Source organism: Pseudonaja textilis, chromosome 3 (assembly GCF_049901715.1).
Source record: "Pseudonaja textilis isolate UNSWEBS1 chromosome 3, rPseTex1.2, whole genome shotgun sequence".
Taxonomy (NCBI): domain Eukaryota; kingdom Metazoa; phylum Chordata; class Lepidosauria; order Squamata; family Elapidae; genus Pseudonaja; species Pseudonaja textilis.
Window position 1 is genome coordinate 88,025,271 of NC_141992.1, and position 13,814 is coordinate 88,039,084.

The 13,814-nt window shown below is 37.0% G+C and overlaps 1 long non-coding RNA gene across 1 annotated transcript in view; it reads right to left on the minus strand.

The window, feature by feature from the left end:
- LOC148126199 (uncharacterized) overlaps positions 1-13,814 on the minus strand; it is an 80,653-nt gene that overhangs the window by 34,982 nt on the left and 31,857 nt on the right. The window lies entirely within an intron of this gene.

Genomic DNA, 13,814 nt, shown 5'->3' on the forward strand with positions numbered 1-13,814 from the left:
CCTCCAAGGTCCCTTCCAGCTCATTCTATTCTATTTCTCAAAATGAACATTTCTGACTAAAATGAACTTTTGCATAAACTTGACAAGGGAGATCACCACTAGCAGCAAATGAATGGTATTTATGAAAGCAGACAATTGGGATGGGATGGTATCACAGTCTTGGTGTTTGAGGTTCCTTTTGATTCTTCCGTTTCAAGCCTCTGCTCTGGCAACCAAGACAATTAGTGTGGGTCCATTCTTATCTGTCCAAGAGAATCCAAAAAAGAAGAAGAATTGGAAACAAGAAGGAGACCCTCCAATGAAGTAATAAACCTGTGTCTTGGCTGCATGGAACTGCTGTCATAAAGGTAAGCTTATTCATACATTCATACACAAAGTGTATGTGTAAACACTACCCTCTTTTATTAAAGAAAACCTACCATGTTAGAAACAGGCTAGGTTAGAAAGCTTATCTCAGATCACAATTTTTCTATATTGAGTATGTGGTGTAAGCATGCACTAATAAACATTCTGGAATTAGAATTGTTATCTGTAGATATTGAGATCAGACATATCCTGTCCATTGGGGCTTATTGCCAAAGAAATGCAGTGTGATTGTGGCTTCTTAATTCAAAGCTGCAAGTCTTATACCTACCAAAAAAATAGGAAGAATATTTCAGAGCACCCTTTTTGAACACTGAAGCAATCTAGCAACTGCTTTGAGAGTTCTTTAGGTTGCTTAAAAGAGGTGACAGATATGTGGAGGCAGAGAGATTCTTTGATCTATCCTTGTACTTAAGCTTCTTACACATCACTTAAGCAAACTCTGGACTTCACAGAGGGAGAATTAAGTGCAAGTTGGACGTGTCTTGCTGAAAATGTAACAACGTAGTTTTGAATGTTGAATATATGAAATGGTGTTGAATATATGAAATGATTACATTTACCCATATTGTATGTATGGATGTAGCATCATCATCATCATCATCATCATCATCATCATCATTATTATTGGTTAATCTTTAGTGAGATTCACAGCCTTTGGGTCTCATTGGTAGCTCAACAGCTCAAGTCCTAAACAAGGACCTAGGTACTGTTCAGGTAGCGTTGGAGGATATAAGCTATTCCAAGTAGGGTGGTTTTTTGTAGAATCAGGGTATTCAAGTCTGATAAATTCAGGATTTCCAAATAGCGAGGCAGCCCTTTAGGTATGGCTCCAAGGGCTCCAATTACAATTGGGATAACACACGATTTCTTTTTCCAAAGTCGCTGAACTTCAGTTTGTAAGTGCCAATACTTTGTGATTCTTTTCTATAATAATGATGATAATAATATGATGATGATGATGATGCATGTCTACAATTTGTGCATCACCAGGTATTGGAATGTCAATTAACCAAACCCTTTTCTTCTCAACTATTGTTATATCAGGTATATTGCGGGCCAAATGCCTGTCCATCTGAATTCTGAAATCCCACAAGATCTTGACTTTTTCATTCTCCAAAACCTTCTCAACCTGTAATAATTTCTGGTAACCCACTACTTTTGGATTATTATTATTATTATTGTTGTTGTTGTTGTTGTTGTTGTTGTTGTTGTTGTTGTTGATTTAATCTTCAGTTGGATTCACAGCTTGGGACTGGTAAAATCTTAACAGTTCAAGTCCTAACCAAGGACCTATGAGTTGTTAAGGTAACATCTGAATAAATAAATATATATGTGTGTGTGTGTGTGTGTGTGTGTGTGTTTTCTTAAGTTTTCGCGGGTACTTACATGTATGGCCTTCGGCTTTGTTTGGGTATTTTCCCACGTCATAGTAGTTGTGCTTTTAAAGTTGTAGCGACGTTTCAGCAGAATCTCATCTGCCATCATCAGGCTTCTGTATAGTGTTCATCTGTTAGTCAGGCTTTTATAGTGGTTTCAGATTTAAATTTGGGGCAGCCTATTGCTGTGCCAGAATGGTTTTTTCTTCACCCTGATTGGTTGGGAGACTTGGTCTGTGTTTATTGGTCTTGGAGTTTGCTGTGTTCTGCTTGATTGGTGTTTCTAATATCTCCTGTCTGTTTTTTGGCTCTTTTTGGCTCTTAATTGGCTGGCAACATTGTGTTACTTTATTGGAGGCCTTTAGTGCAGCTTGGCTCCGGGTAAATGGACGGCTATCATTAGTTAGGAAGCTAGGTTTCATCTGGGCGCCTGGTTGGGGTGTGTTTGAGCTGGAGGTATCAGGGGGGATCTGTCTGTGCCCAGGTGTTTGCCTGGCTTGTGGCGTGGAGATTTTTTTGTTTGTGAGTGCAGGCTTCCAAATGATTGACAGTCTGGTGGAGTCATCTCTTCTATTCATGCTTTCTGGTCTTTTTTCAATCTCTATGGCTTCTCTGATGATTCTGTGGCTGGGGTTTTCTATAGTGGCTAGGGTTTTGGTGCCACTGAAGTTGATGCTATGACCTGTGGCTTCCATGTGTTGGACTAGTGAGGAAGTGTGTTCCAGCTTTTTGACTGCATTTTTGTGTTCATCCAGGCGGGTACTTATTCTTCTATAGAAGAATAAGTTCTTCTATAGAAGAATAAGTACCCGCCTGGAAGAACTATTCTTCTACAGAAGAATATTCTTCTATAGAAGAACCAATCTTACGCGGGAGAAAACCCGAATAACCAAAGATCCACATACAAATACCCGCGAGAACCTCAGAAAACATACATACATACATATATATATATACATATATATATATAGCATTCTGAGTAAGGTGGTTTTTTGCAAAGTCAGAATATTCAGGTCTGATAAGTTCAAAATGTCCATGTAGCAAGGCAACCCTTTGGGTCCTGCTCCAAGGACTCTTATTACCATTGGTAAAACCATTGATTTCTTCCTCCACAATCACAACTCCACAACTTCAATTTGCAGATCACAGTATTTCATTATTTTTTTTCCTAGTTGTTTCTCTTCAATTCGTGCATCAGCTGGTATTGCAATATCAATGAACCAGACTTTTTTCTTTTCCACAATAGCAATGTCAGGCATGTTGTGGGGCAGGTGTCTGTCTGTTTGGGTTCAAAAATCCACAAGATCTTGACCTGTTCATTTTCAAGAACTTTGCCAATTTGGTGTTCCCAGTAATTTTTGCTGCATTTGAACCCAAATTTCTGGCAAACCTCCCAATGTATGATTTTGGCAACTCAATCATGAAATTGTAGATAATGTTTGTAAAATTTTGCTGCAATCACTAATAAGGTGTTTCATCTTTCTTGTTCCAGAAGCCACATTTGCTGTGGTTACTGTCATGTTGACTTTTTGCTTTCATGGAATTGGTCTGCATCAGCACTGGGATTCAATTTTTTTTTACTGCCGGGTATATGGACCTGGCTTTGTGAGCATAGCAGGGGAAGGATACTGTAAAATCTCCAGTCAGAGGTGGTATTTGCCCGTTCTCCTAATTTCAGTTTCTTTCTTCAGCACCCATGATCTCAACCATCTCTCTCTCTTAGCTTTGTATCTACCTTTCCTTCAGTGTCCTTCAGATACTGACTGTGCATAGGCTTCTTTTTCCAGTTAGAAACTCGATACTCAGTTGTTTCCTTTCACATGTTCTGCTTTGAACTTCTCTGTTTTCAAGAGGTCTCCCTTGTTCACCTCCTTCAGCAAAGGCTTTTTTGCTCATTTTTGTTATTGTTGTTGTCATTTTTGTTATCTTCCTTACAACTTCCTTTTATTGGTATTATGGATCTAGTCACACTTGGCTGATTAAAATATTCTATTCTATTCTATTCTATTCTATTCTATTCTATTCTATTCTATTCTATTACTATTATGCCTGTTTTCATTCTCTGACATCCATTAGCCAACAGTATAATAGGAGCCCATAACTGATACAGATTATATCTTGATTATATCTTGATTATATTCCTCTGTTAATGCAATTTAAGTGTCAACTCATAAAATATTTCTGTGGTCTTTTAGAGTTGCCAACAGAAAGGGAGGGGGAAGCAGTGGGAAGCTGGCATTCCATAAATGTTTAAAGATAGTTTCAAGGTGATCGAGGTTTCTGCCGTGCAAAATTTTACTGGAGAGTATGATTGTTGACTTTTGGCTATGGATTTGTCCCACTTCATAATAGTTTGATAGTTTGATGTTGGCCACCAGGAACGATTTCCTACAAAGAAGAACTGTAACAACATGTACTCTGAGGAGCTACTTCTTCCTAAGCTGCATTAAATAATTCCACCATAAGAACTATGCAGTCTTCTCTATCTCTCAAAATGTTTTCCTAACATTTTGTTTTCTGTCATTAGGAGAATGGCAAGGGGAAAACTGCTGAATACTCATGAACCCTTCGGTAAGTTTTGAGCCTTAAAGCAGACTTTCTGCATCCATTCAGGCTTAATACTGCAAACAAAAAAAGTTTGAAGATTTATATCTTAAACCAGGGCTGTCCATCTCCCGGCCCACAGGCCAGATGCATCATGTGTTGGCCATGCCCCCGCACAGTTTAGTGAAGGGGGGAAAAGTCCCGATATGTCACATGACACTGCCATGATGACGTGAATTTGACACCCCTGCCTTAAACTATATCTCTGGGTAGTATAGCTACATTAAAAAGGTTTTTAAAAAGCATAAGTTCCCTGCAGTAGCTGAAATGGAGAAAGAAAAATACTATTTTAAAGAAGTGAAGCCTGCTTATCAGCAAGTCTTAACTAACTATTATTTTAATTAAGCAGGGTTTTTTTCTGAATCAATAGCAAGCTACTGTTGAAGCCAACAGGAAGTTGCTTGTTCACCCCATCAAACCCCACCATCACCACTACCTTCACTTCAATGGGTATAGCATTCTCAAATCTGAGCAGGCAAAAATCGTATTCAATCAGGGTCACAATTTATTTTATTTATTTTATTTTGTCAAGTGATTATAACAGGAATTAGTATAAACATAGTTATGAATACATGAAACGGATAAGAAAAAAGAAAGAAACAAAAGGACAGGGACGGTAGGCACATTGGTGAGCTTATTTCTCTCTCTGGGTATCTCTACTTGGTTGCCCTTGGCTTCCCTTCTTTCAGACAACAAAACCAAAGTAAATGCATCATGCACGGCTGTTAGGTGCTAAAAGAAGGCACATTTCTTGCCGGCATGCCAAGCAACATGCAAGATGAGCCCGCCCACCATCAGACTGTGCTGTTTTAAAAGATAAAAACTTCGCACTTCTCCATGCACACTTCAGTTGTGCAGCTCTCTTTTTGTCCATCTGTTCTTTGGGTGATTTCTCCCATTTATTTACTTTGCAATTTTTCTCAACTCCTCATCCTTGAGTCATCTCTCACAACTCTGATGTTTAAAGTTAATTGTATACCTTTGCATTTTTAGGATATTTGTGATGTCACATAACTACTGTATAATAATGAAGTCTATTACACTATATCATTAAAACTTTAAATCTTCTGACATTTCCATACCTTAAATTTTTTCTTGGCAGATTTTAAATTTTGTTGAAAGCAAAAAAGCATGCACTAGCAATTTCTTCTGATTGTTTCAGGTGTTTCTTTGAAAGTTCATTTTCAGCCAAGAAAATAAACTAGTTATATGATTGTGGTCCATGCTTGCAAAATACAGATTATAAAATAAAAGGAAAGAATGCTATAAATAAACTATGTTGAAAAACTGTATAGAAACATGGATACTTTCCCTAAGATACTTTCCCTAAATTTCTTACTATTGCCATCTCCTTCTCTTCCTCCTCTTCCAGTTGGTCACCATCAATATTTTCATCTTCTTTTCAGATCCATTTTCAGAGTCTGTCTTAATACAGTATTTTTGCCAATCCAACTACATATATTTTTCAGCAAGGAAATGTATGATCTTTTTAGAACTGTGTCTCCTTTCATTTTTTTTCTTTGTACAGGTAATTGAAATACAATAGTTCATATCATTGCACTCTGTTGCTTGATGATATAAATGATTTCCATGTGTCTGTTCTTTGGAAGATCTCATCTCTTGCATGTTCAATCCATGATATTTTATGTAATATTTTGTAAATCCAGACAATCTTCTGATTGTCACTTAGATCACTGTCCATACTTTTGCTCCATTCAAAAACCTGGCAATAATTTAAGATCCACCAGTAAAAGGCTAACCTTAAGCTTCACTGCAAACAAGTTTACTTATTTTTCAAACAAATATTTCTCCCTATTCAATCCTGCACCTCATTTCTTTGATATGGTACTATCGATCAGTCAAAATACAACCCAAAATATTATTGTGCTCTCTGTAACTAAGTAACTTTTTTATGTTTATTGATAACCATTATTTTTTTGTTTTCTTCCAAGTTATATTTAATCTATAAGATTTACCTGCTTGATATACCTACTTGAATAATATTTATAAACCTTGTTTGTTATTTGAGATTTCAATAGGCCATTTTATTCTATTACTTTTAAAAAGAATAAGATTGCTCTCTGAACTTAGTTTTTTTCTTGCAGACATTTCATTATCCATCTAGGTAACACCATTTGTGCTATAAGGAACCAATGTATGCTCTCCAATTATATACAAGTGACTTACCTTGTCAGTGTTGGGAGTGTTTTTGGTGGCTCCTTGATTAGGATCTTGTTTGTCTGAGTTGGTACTTCCTGTTTACTGCTTGATTGTTGGCCAAGTATTAAGGTTGTTGGTAATATCTGCTTATCTAAATGTTGATTGCTGGCAAGGATTCTTGTTTGTTTGTTTGTTTCCTTTTTAGTTGTTTTGATTCTCTGATTTGTCTGAGTGCCAGGCTTCCAGGAATTCTCTAGTTTTTTGAGACTTGGCCTGATCTAGGATGCTCACAATTTCCCAGTTGAAACTATGCTGGTTTGTCCAATTAAGAAGTTTTCATCATATTTTTATGATTACTAGTTGGCATTCATGCATGAGTTCTTGCTAGTCTTCTGCCTATTTGTCTTATATAGTGGCTGTTAAAGTTCTGAAACTGAGTGATGTAGATCACTCCTGTTTTCTATTATTATTATTATTATTATTATTATTATTATTATTATTATTATTATTATTATTGGGATACTGGTTTATTATTTTGGTTTACTTGTTTTGGAGGGATTTAGTTAGTTTGTGTGTTACAGTGTTAGTTGTTTTGGAAGATGTTTTTGATGTGTAACATTGTTATCCTTTTCAAAACATGTTTGGTTGTGCTGTAGTCAATTGGCTGGTCAGACATTTTTTGGATAAAGTGGTGTGGGTATCCATTATGTTGGAAGATATATAGATGATCTGTTTCCCTTTCCTGAAGTTCAGAATTTCTGCATATTTATGCTTGTCTAAATACTGTTACACAACTTCTCTTGCGGGAGGTGGATTGTGACTTTCATAGTGGAACACCTGGTTAGTGTGAACGGCTTTATAACAGATTTGTGTCTCTAATTTATTATCATTGCCTCTGCTGATGGGGATACCCTGGAAGGATGTTTGGATTTTACTCCTTTGATGATGTTCTCGATAATTTCTTGTGTCTTATCTAGCTGTTTCTTTTTATTATGACAAAGGTGTCATCTATATACCAGATCCATACTTTGGGTTATATGCATAGGAATGCTATAGTTTCTAGACATTGCATTACACTCTTTGCTATGTGTCCAAAGTGGTGATCCCGTGGGTGTTCCTCTGATTTGTTGGTATATTTGTTCATCAAACTGCAAGTAGATAGTAAGCCAAAGGTTCATGAAGTCCCTGATTCTGGGTATTTCAATCTTAGTTTATTTGGTTAGATCAGATAGTAATGTAGTAATACTGCCATGGATTCCAACATTAATTCTGAGTCTATGGGTGTTAAAAGTGCTGTGATATTGAATGAAACCACAACCTCATCTTCTACTATCTAAGGTCTTTGATCTTTTGGAGACCCTGTAGAGTTAATAGAATTTTTGCTCCCTCTGTTAGATGTCCAAGCTTTTTGTCAGTTCTTCGTCAATGTTATAGGATGTGGTCCCTGATAATGATGCAATTGGATAGAGAGGTTTTGGGGCATGCATTGAAGAGTGGGAGAATGTGTCCACTTTTCACCCACCATTGTTCTTCTTTTGTCATTTCACCTTTCTTGTAAGGTCACTAAGGGTTCTCTTGATCCATTGTCTAATTTCTGTATTGAATGGTTTAATCAGGATGTAGGTTTCTTTGTCTTCCAGTAATTCTTTGGCTTTTTGTGTATATTGTGATCTGTCCATAATAATTGTGCTTTGGCCTTTGTCTGCTAGTAGGATGGTGAAGGTTTTTGCTCTGTCCACTGGTTCTGTTCTTGTCTTCTTCTGGACTGTGGTATGATTGTCTGCCTTGTGTTTTCGTGGGTCTCTGCAGGAAGTCCTATGGTCTTAAATGCTCCTTTTAAGGCTGCAAATAATTCCAGTTAACTAGCATCATTTGTGTTATAATTGTAATCTAGATACTCTTCAAGGGTAGCCCCATGTAGATTTGATAAGGACACAACTTTTGCTGACATAACTATGACCCTATTATGACAATATTCTCCCTACATTATCCTTGTACTGTATGTTTATTTATACTTTAAACATTTACACTTATACCCAGTTATGGGTAGCTACATGCACAACCTTCACAGACTGTGATTTACATAATATAGGTGTGTCACATGCAAAGGTGTTTTTTGAATTAAATAAATATTAAGTCTACATAGCAGAAGTTGCAATAAATGCAACCTACTAGATGGCAATAAAAAGTTTTCTTTATTTCTCTGCTGTTAAATAGTAGCCATCCATTTTCTTTTTGCAGCCCAGCTACAGGAGCCCTAATTGAAATAGCAATCAAAGGCCAAGTCATATATACAGAGATTAATTTATATTAAAATATGCATTAAAAAACATCTATAAAGAAAAAAGGCCGAATAGCTTATAGTAGCTTGGAATAAATAGTATACTGTGCATTTCAAAATTAATATTATTTTTTTTACTTGTTCCTGTGTTGATGTGATACTATTATTGCAATAAAAAAGTATAGTCTTGAAGGTTAATATTCCCTGTGTCCTAAAAATATATTAGCAGAGGTGATTGAAGCTGCTGACTTTTTAGGATCTCTGCTCTCATGCTGCCTAGCAACTAGGTAGTGTCAAGGAAAGGACTTGCAGATTTTCTTATTGTGCACAATGTGTACTGTTAAAATTTTTATAGAAACATAGGTGCATCACAATTTCATTAAAAGGTAGTTAGCACTTTCATGAAAAAAATGCCTTAAAGATTGCTTAATTATTGACTTGAAGCAAAGGCTACTTCAGCACTCTGTACTGATCTGTTATATTGAAAACTCCATGCCACATTTAATATATGGCTGTTCTGTGTAGAAATAATTCACTCCTGGCTCTCAGTGTTTTCCTATCACTGCATCAGAATAGATAGTAATCTGAATATTTATGTTTTTGTCAGTTTTGCTAGCTGAGTCCACTGCTATCTATGGGTATACCTGAAATTTTCATAGCTATTCTGATGTCCTCAGAGCCAGTTTTGGTGGAATGGTTAAGGCACCAAGCTAAACATTATGAGTCTATGAATTCTAGTCCTGCCTTAGGCATAAAGCTAGCTGGGTGGCCTTGGGATAGTCACTTACTCTCAGCCTTGGGAAGAATAAGGCGATGGCAAATCTTGCTGAAAATTTTGCCAAGAAAACTTGTCCGGGATCTTGTCCAGGTAATCATTAAAGGTATACTGGCATCTTAAGGATGCTTAGGCAGGAAGAATGAGAAGATGTTTTCATGAATGAAGGCAAATATACTGTATTTTTCATACTATAAGATGCACCCCCCCCCCCAAAAAAAAGTGGGTGGAAATGTCTGTGCATTTTATACAGCAAATATTGCGGCTGGGGGGAAGGGGGTTGATGTGGTACTGCTGCTGGAGAACACTGGAGCCTTCACTGCCAAGCAGCTGATTGGCAGTTGGATTGGCCTCCCGGAATACTGCTGATCAGCTGTTCTAGGTGGTGGTGATCCCCACCTGTTAGGAATATAAGTCACCTAACAGGTATTTGGGTTAGAAATATATAAACCAGGATAGACATTTTAATACCGTCTCTTTAAAAGCATGCTAAAAACTGCAATTGGGCATGGTTTTTCAAATGGCCATAAGATGAAGCCAGAAACCTGGGTTGTTTAGTCTGAGTCTCAGAAGAGAGTGTATCTCTATTTCCTTCTGTTGGAAACTATACACGAGAGTGTACATACCTGTTTCTTACTGCTTCTCCTCCCCCTCTTTTCCCCATATCTTTTCTCATTCCAGTTTATATCCCTCTCTTTCTTATTATCTTCCTTTCCCCTTTTCTGCTGAGTCTTTCTGCCTTTCCTGACTTCACAGGTATTCCTTCTTTTAATTGTAAAGAAACAATTTCCTTTCAACATTTTACTATTTCTGTATTTCTTTCTTTTATATGCCTGTTTCTTGCTACTTCTCCTCCCCCTCTTTTCCCCATATCTTTTCTCATTCCAGTTTATATCTGTCTCTTTCTTAATATCTTCCTTTCCCTTTTTCTGCTGAATCTTCCTGCCTTTCCTGACTTCACAGGTATTCCCTCTTTTAATTGCCTTCTTAAAACTCAACTTTTTAACCTTCCTTCTTTCCCCACTTCTTTGTAGCATTCTTTGTGTTAATTGTCTATTTAAAATATCTTCTCCTTGAGTCGATTCCTCCTCCTCTGAAAATCTTTCTTCTTGTTCTTTAATTGCCATTCCCATTTTTTCTAGCACAGAGCAAAGTGATTCACCTCTTTCCTGTAGTAATTCTCTCATATTTTTAAGTTCCATTTTTAATTCCCGAAGAGATATCATCATTCTTATATTTTATGATCGTTAAAGTCCACAAAAAGAAACCACTTTTACTTTCCTTCTTTCTTCTTTCAGTTTTTTAAGGTTCTCAGTTATTCCAGTCCAGGGTTTATACCAAAAACGTTAATCAGTCCCACAAACAATCTTTCCTTGCTTTTTCCTTTATTCTGGTTCTGCTTTCACTTTCTAAAGTTCATACTTTGTTTCAATATTTCTGTAATGTTATATCCACACCAGTTCATTCAAAAACAGGATGCTTTCCTTTTTATTTGAACCAATTTTTTATCAAAAGGTGACACTCTCCATTATACAAAGTCTTCACCTTTTTCCCCTATTTTTTTTATTTAAGGTTTTTCTAACCTCAATATTTCAGCACAGTCCAGTCTCCAATTTGTAAACTTTGTTATTATTATTCTTTGACAATCTTACGTCCAGGTTTAGTTTTATACTTGTTTATTCCCAAATTATTTTAGTCCAATTTTATGAAATCTTTAATTCCAGCTTCTTACGTCCAGCTTTAGTTTTATACTTGTTTATTCCCAAATTATTTTAGTCCAATTTTATGAAATCTTTAATTCCAGCTTCTTCCTTTCCTGGTTCGAAACCCCATTTAGCTGTCAAAAATATTTTTTTTTCCTCTGTCCCTTTGTAATTTTGCCACTCACTTTTCTTTTCTTAAAAATTCTGTTACCTTAATCCCGGGGTACTTTTGTTTAGTTATATTGTCCAGTTGTCCCGGTTCAGATGTTATCCACCCTTTCTTCCCTCCTGCACAAATCTTAGTGCAGCTGAGTTGTCCTCTTCGGGGTGGCTATTTTAGACCACCACTGCAGTCGTCTTCGGGAGGGAAAAAAAAGGAAGCCAGCGGGGGGAGATGCGGCTCCCCACAATCAAGCTTGCTGCTTCCTCTTACTCCGCTGCCCCTCCAAGTTTCAGCCCCTAATTAAGATGATTGGGGCTCTCCGACGAAAGAGCACGAACGATAGCCGCAGAGAGTTGCAATCTACCGTCCGTCGGCGAGGAGGCTCCGCCTTCTTCCCCCAGGATAGACATTTTAATACTGTCTCTTTAAGAGCATGCTAAAAACTGCAATTGGGCGTGGTTTTTCAAATGGCCATAAGATGAAGCCAGAAACCTGGGTTGTTTAGTCTGAGTCTCAGAAGAGAGTGTATCTCGGTTTCCTTCTGTTGGAAAGTATTGCCGTTCCTCCATTTTTCCTAATTGACTGATATTCCTGGATTTGATGTAAGTCTGATACTGAACTGTTTTTGTTTGTTTTTTTGACACTGGGCTTTGTTATTGAATTATCCCTGGATTGAAAACTGACTGATTTACTTATGAATGACTTTGGATTACTTATTTTGGACTTTGCTTAAACTTTTCTGGAAGTAAAAACCTACATTTACTGTACAGTATGTGTGTGCTCTGTGTGTATTATTCCAACACTACTCTCTATATGTTTCCCTGTATGTGCTCATTCTCCTAACAGGGAATTAGCCCTGGTCTGAGCCCTGGTTATGGGCTCAGGCCATACCAGGCTCAGATAACTAAGAGTTAGTGTGAATGCACAGTACTGTATACAGACAGCTGTTTACTGTTTAATTGTGGGTTACTATCCTGATAAAGATGGCACAAGTCACTTCAACAAGTCTATCACTGATAGCCCGGTTGGATGGAACAAACTATGTTTCCTGGTCTATGAAATGCAGTCTACTTCTGCGTAGAGAAGGTTTATGGAATGTAGTTCAAGACCCACCAGATGTAAATGCTTGAGATCCAGAAAATGAGGATGATGCCAAGAAGCTTGCTGACTTTAACCAGAACAATGAACGAGCTCTTTGTATAATTAGACTAACACTGAGTGACCAACAGCTAGTCCATATTTGTGGAGAAGAGTCTGCTGCTAGGTGTTGGGAGAATTTGAAGAGGATTTATGTTCATGACAGTGTAGGTGCACACATACATCTTACAGGTAAACTGTTTAGAGCATGTCTTCTGGAAGGTGGAGATATGTTAGCTCACTTAAACTTCATGAAAAGAACTTTTCAAGAGGTACGTGAAAAAGAACTGATATTTTCAGAGCTGCCTCAAGTTTACAGCATTCTTTCCTCATTGGATGAAAGTTATGATGATTATGTATCTTCACTGGAAGTACTGCCCAGAGATAAACTGACATTGACGGACATAAATGGAAGAAGCAAAAGACAGCTGGATAGGGACCAACTGAGGAAGGAACAGCCACAAGAAGAGGATTTATCTTCAACTGCCTATACTGTTAGGAAATGTTTTTCTTGTGGGGCTAGAGGACATATAGCTAAATTCTGTAAGAAGGGAAAACAACAGAATACGGGCAAACACCAGAAGGCCAAGAAGAATGTTAGTTTAGCTATATCTAGCAATTCAACTGTAAACAATGATTTGTGGGTTGTTATAGTGGAGCATTGCAATGCATTACTAAAGATAGAAAAAGGTTTGTAAAGATGACCATGAGTGCACAACATGTATCATCGGCAAATGGATGGAAGATTAACGCATCAGGTGAAGGTACTGCATATTGTTCTTGTATAAATGAACATTTAACTATGTTATATGTACCTAAACTGAAATTTAATTTGCTATCAGTAAGGGCTTTAGTTAATCTTGGTTATATAGTAACCTTTAGGGGAGATAACTGTATAATAGAGAAAGAGGGTAAAAGTGTTACTGCTACATTACAAAATGATTTATATGCAATACATGATGACCAGTTGAAGATGGCTAACTCAGTTTATAACAATGTTAAGCCACATGATGAATGTATACATTTACTGCATAGACGTCTTCGGCACATTAATTTCAAAATGCTCAAACAAACTGTTGAATTGTCAGAGGGAGTAAAATTGAAACCCTGTAGCAAGTATTTAAACTGTAATGCCTGTAGCCAAGAGAAGAGTAAGGTTACTCCTGCAAACAGACTTAATGGGTTTAAGACAAAAGAATCTTTAGAGGTTATTTTTGCTGACATAATTGGTCCTAAGAAACCAAGTTTA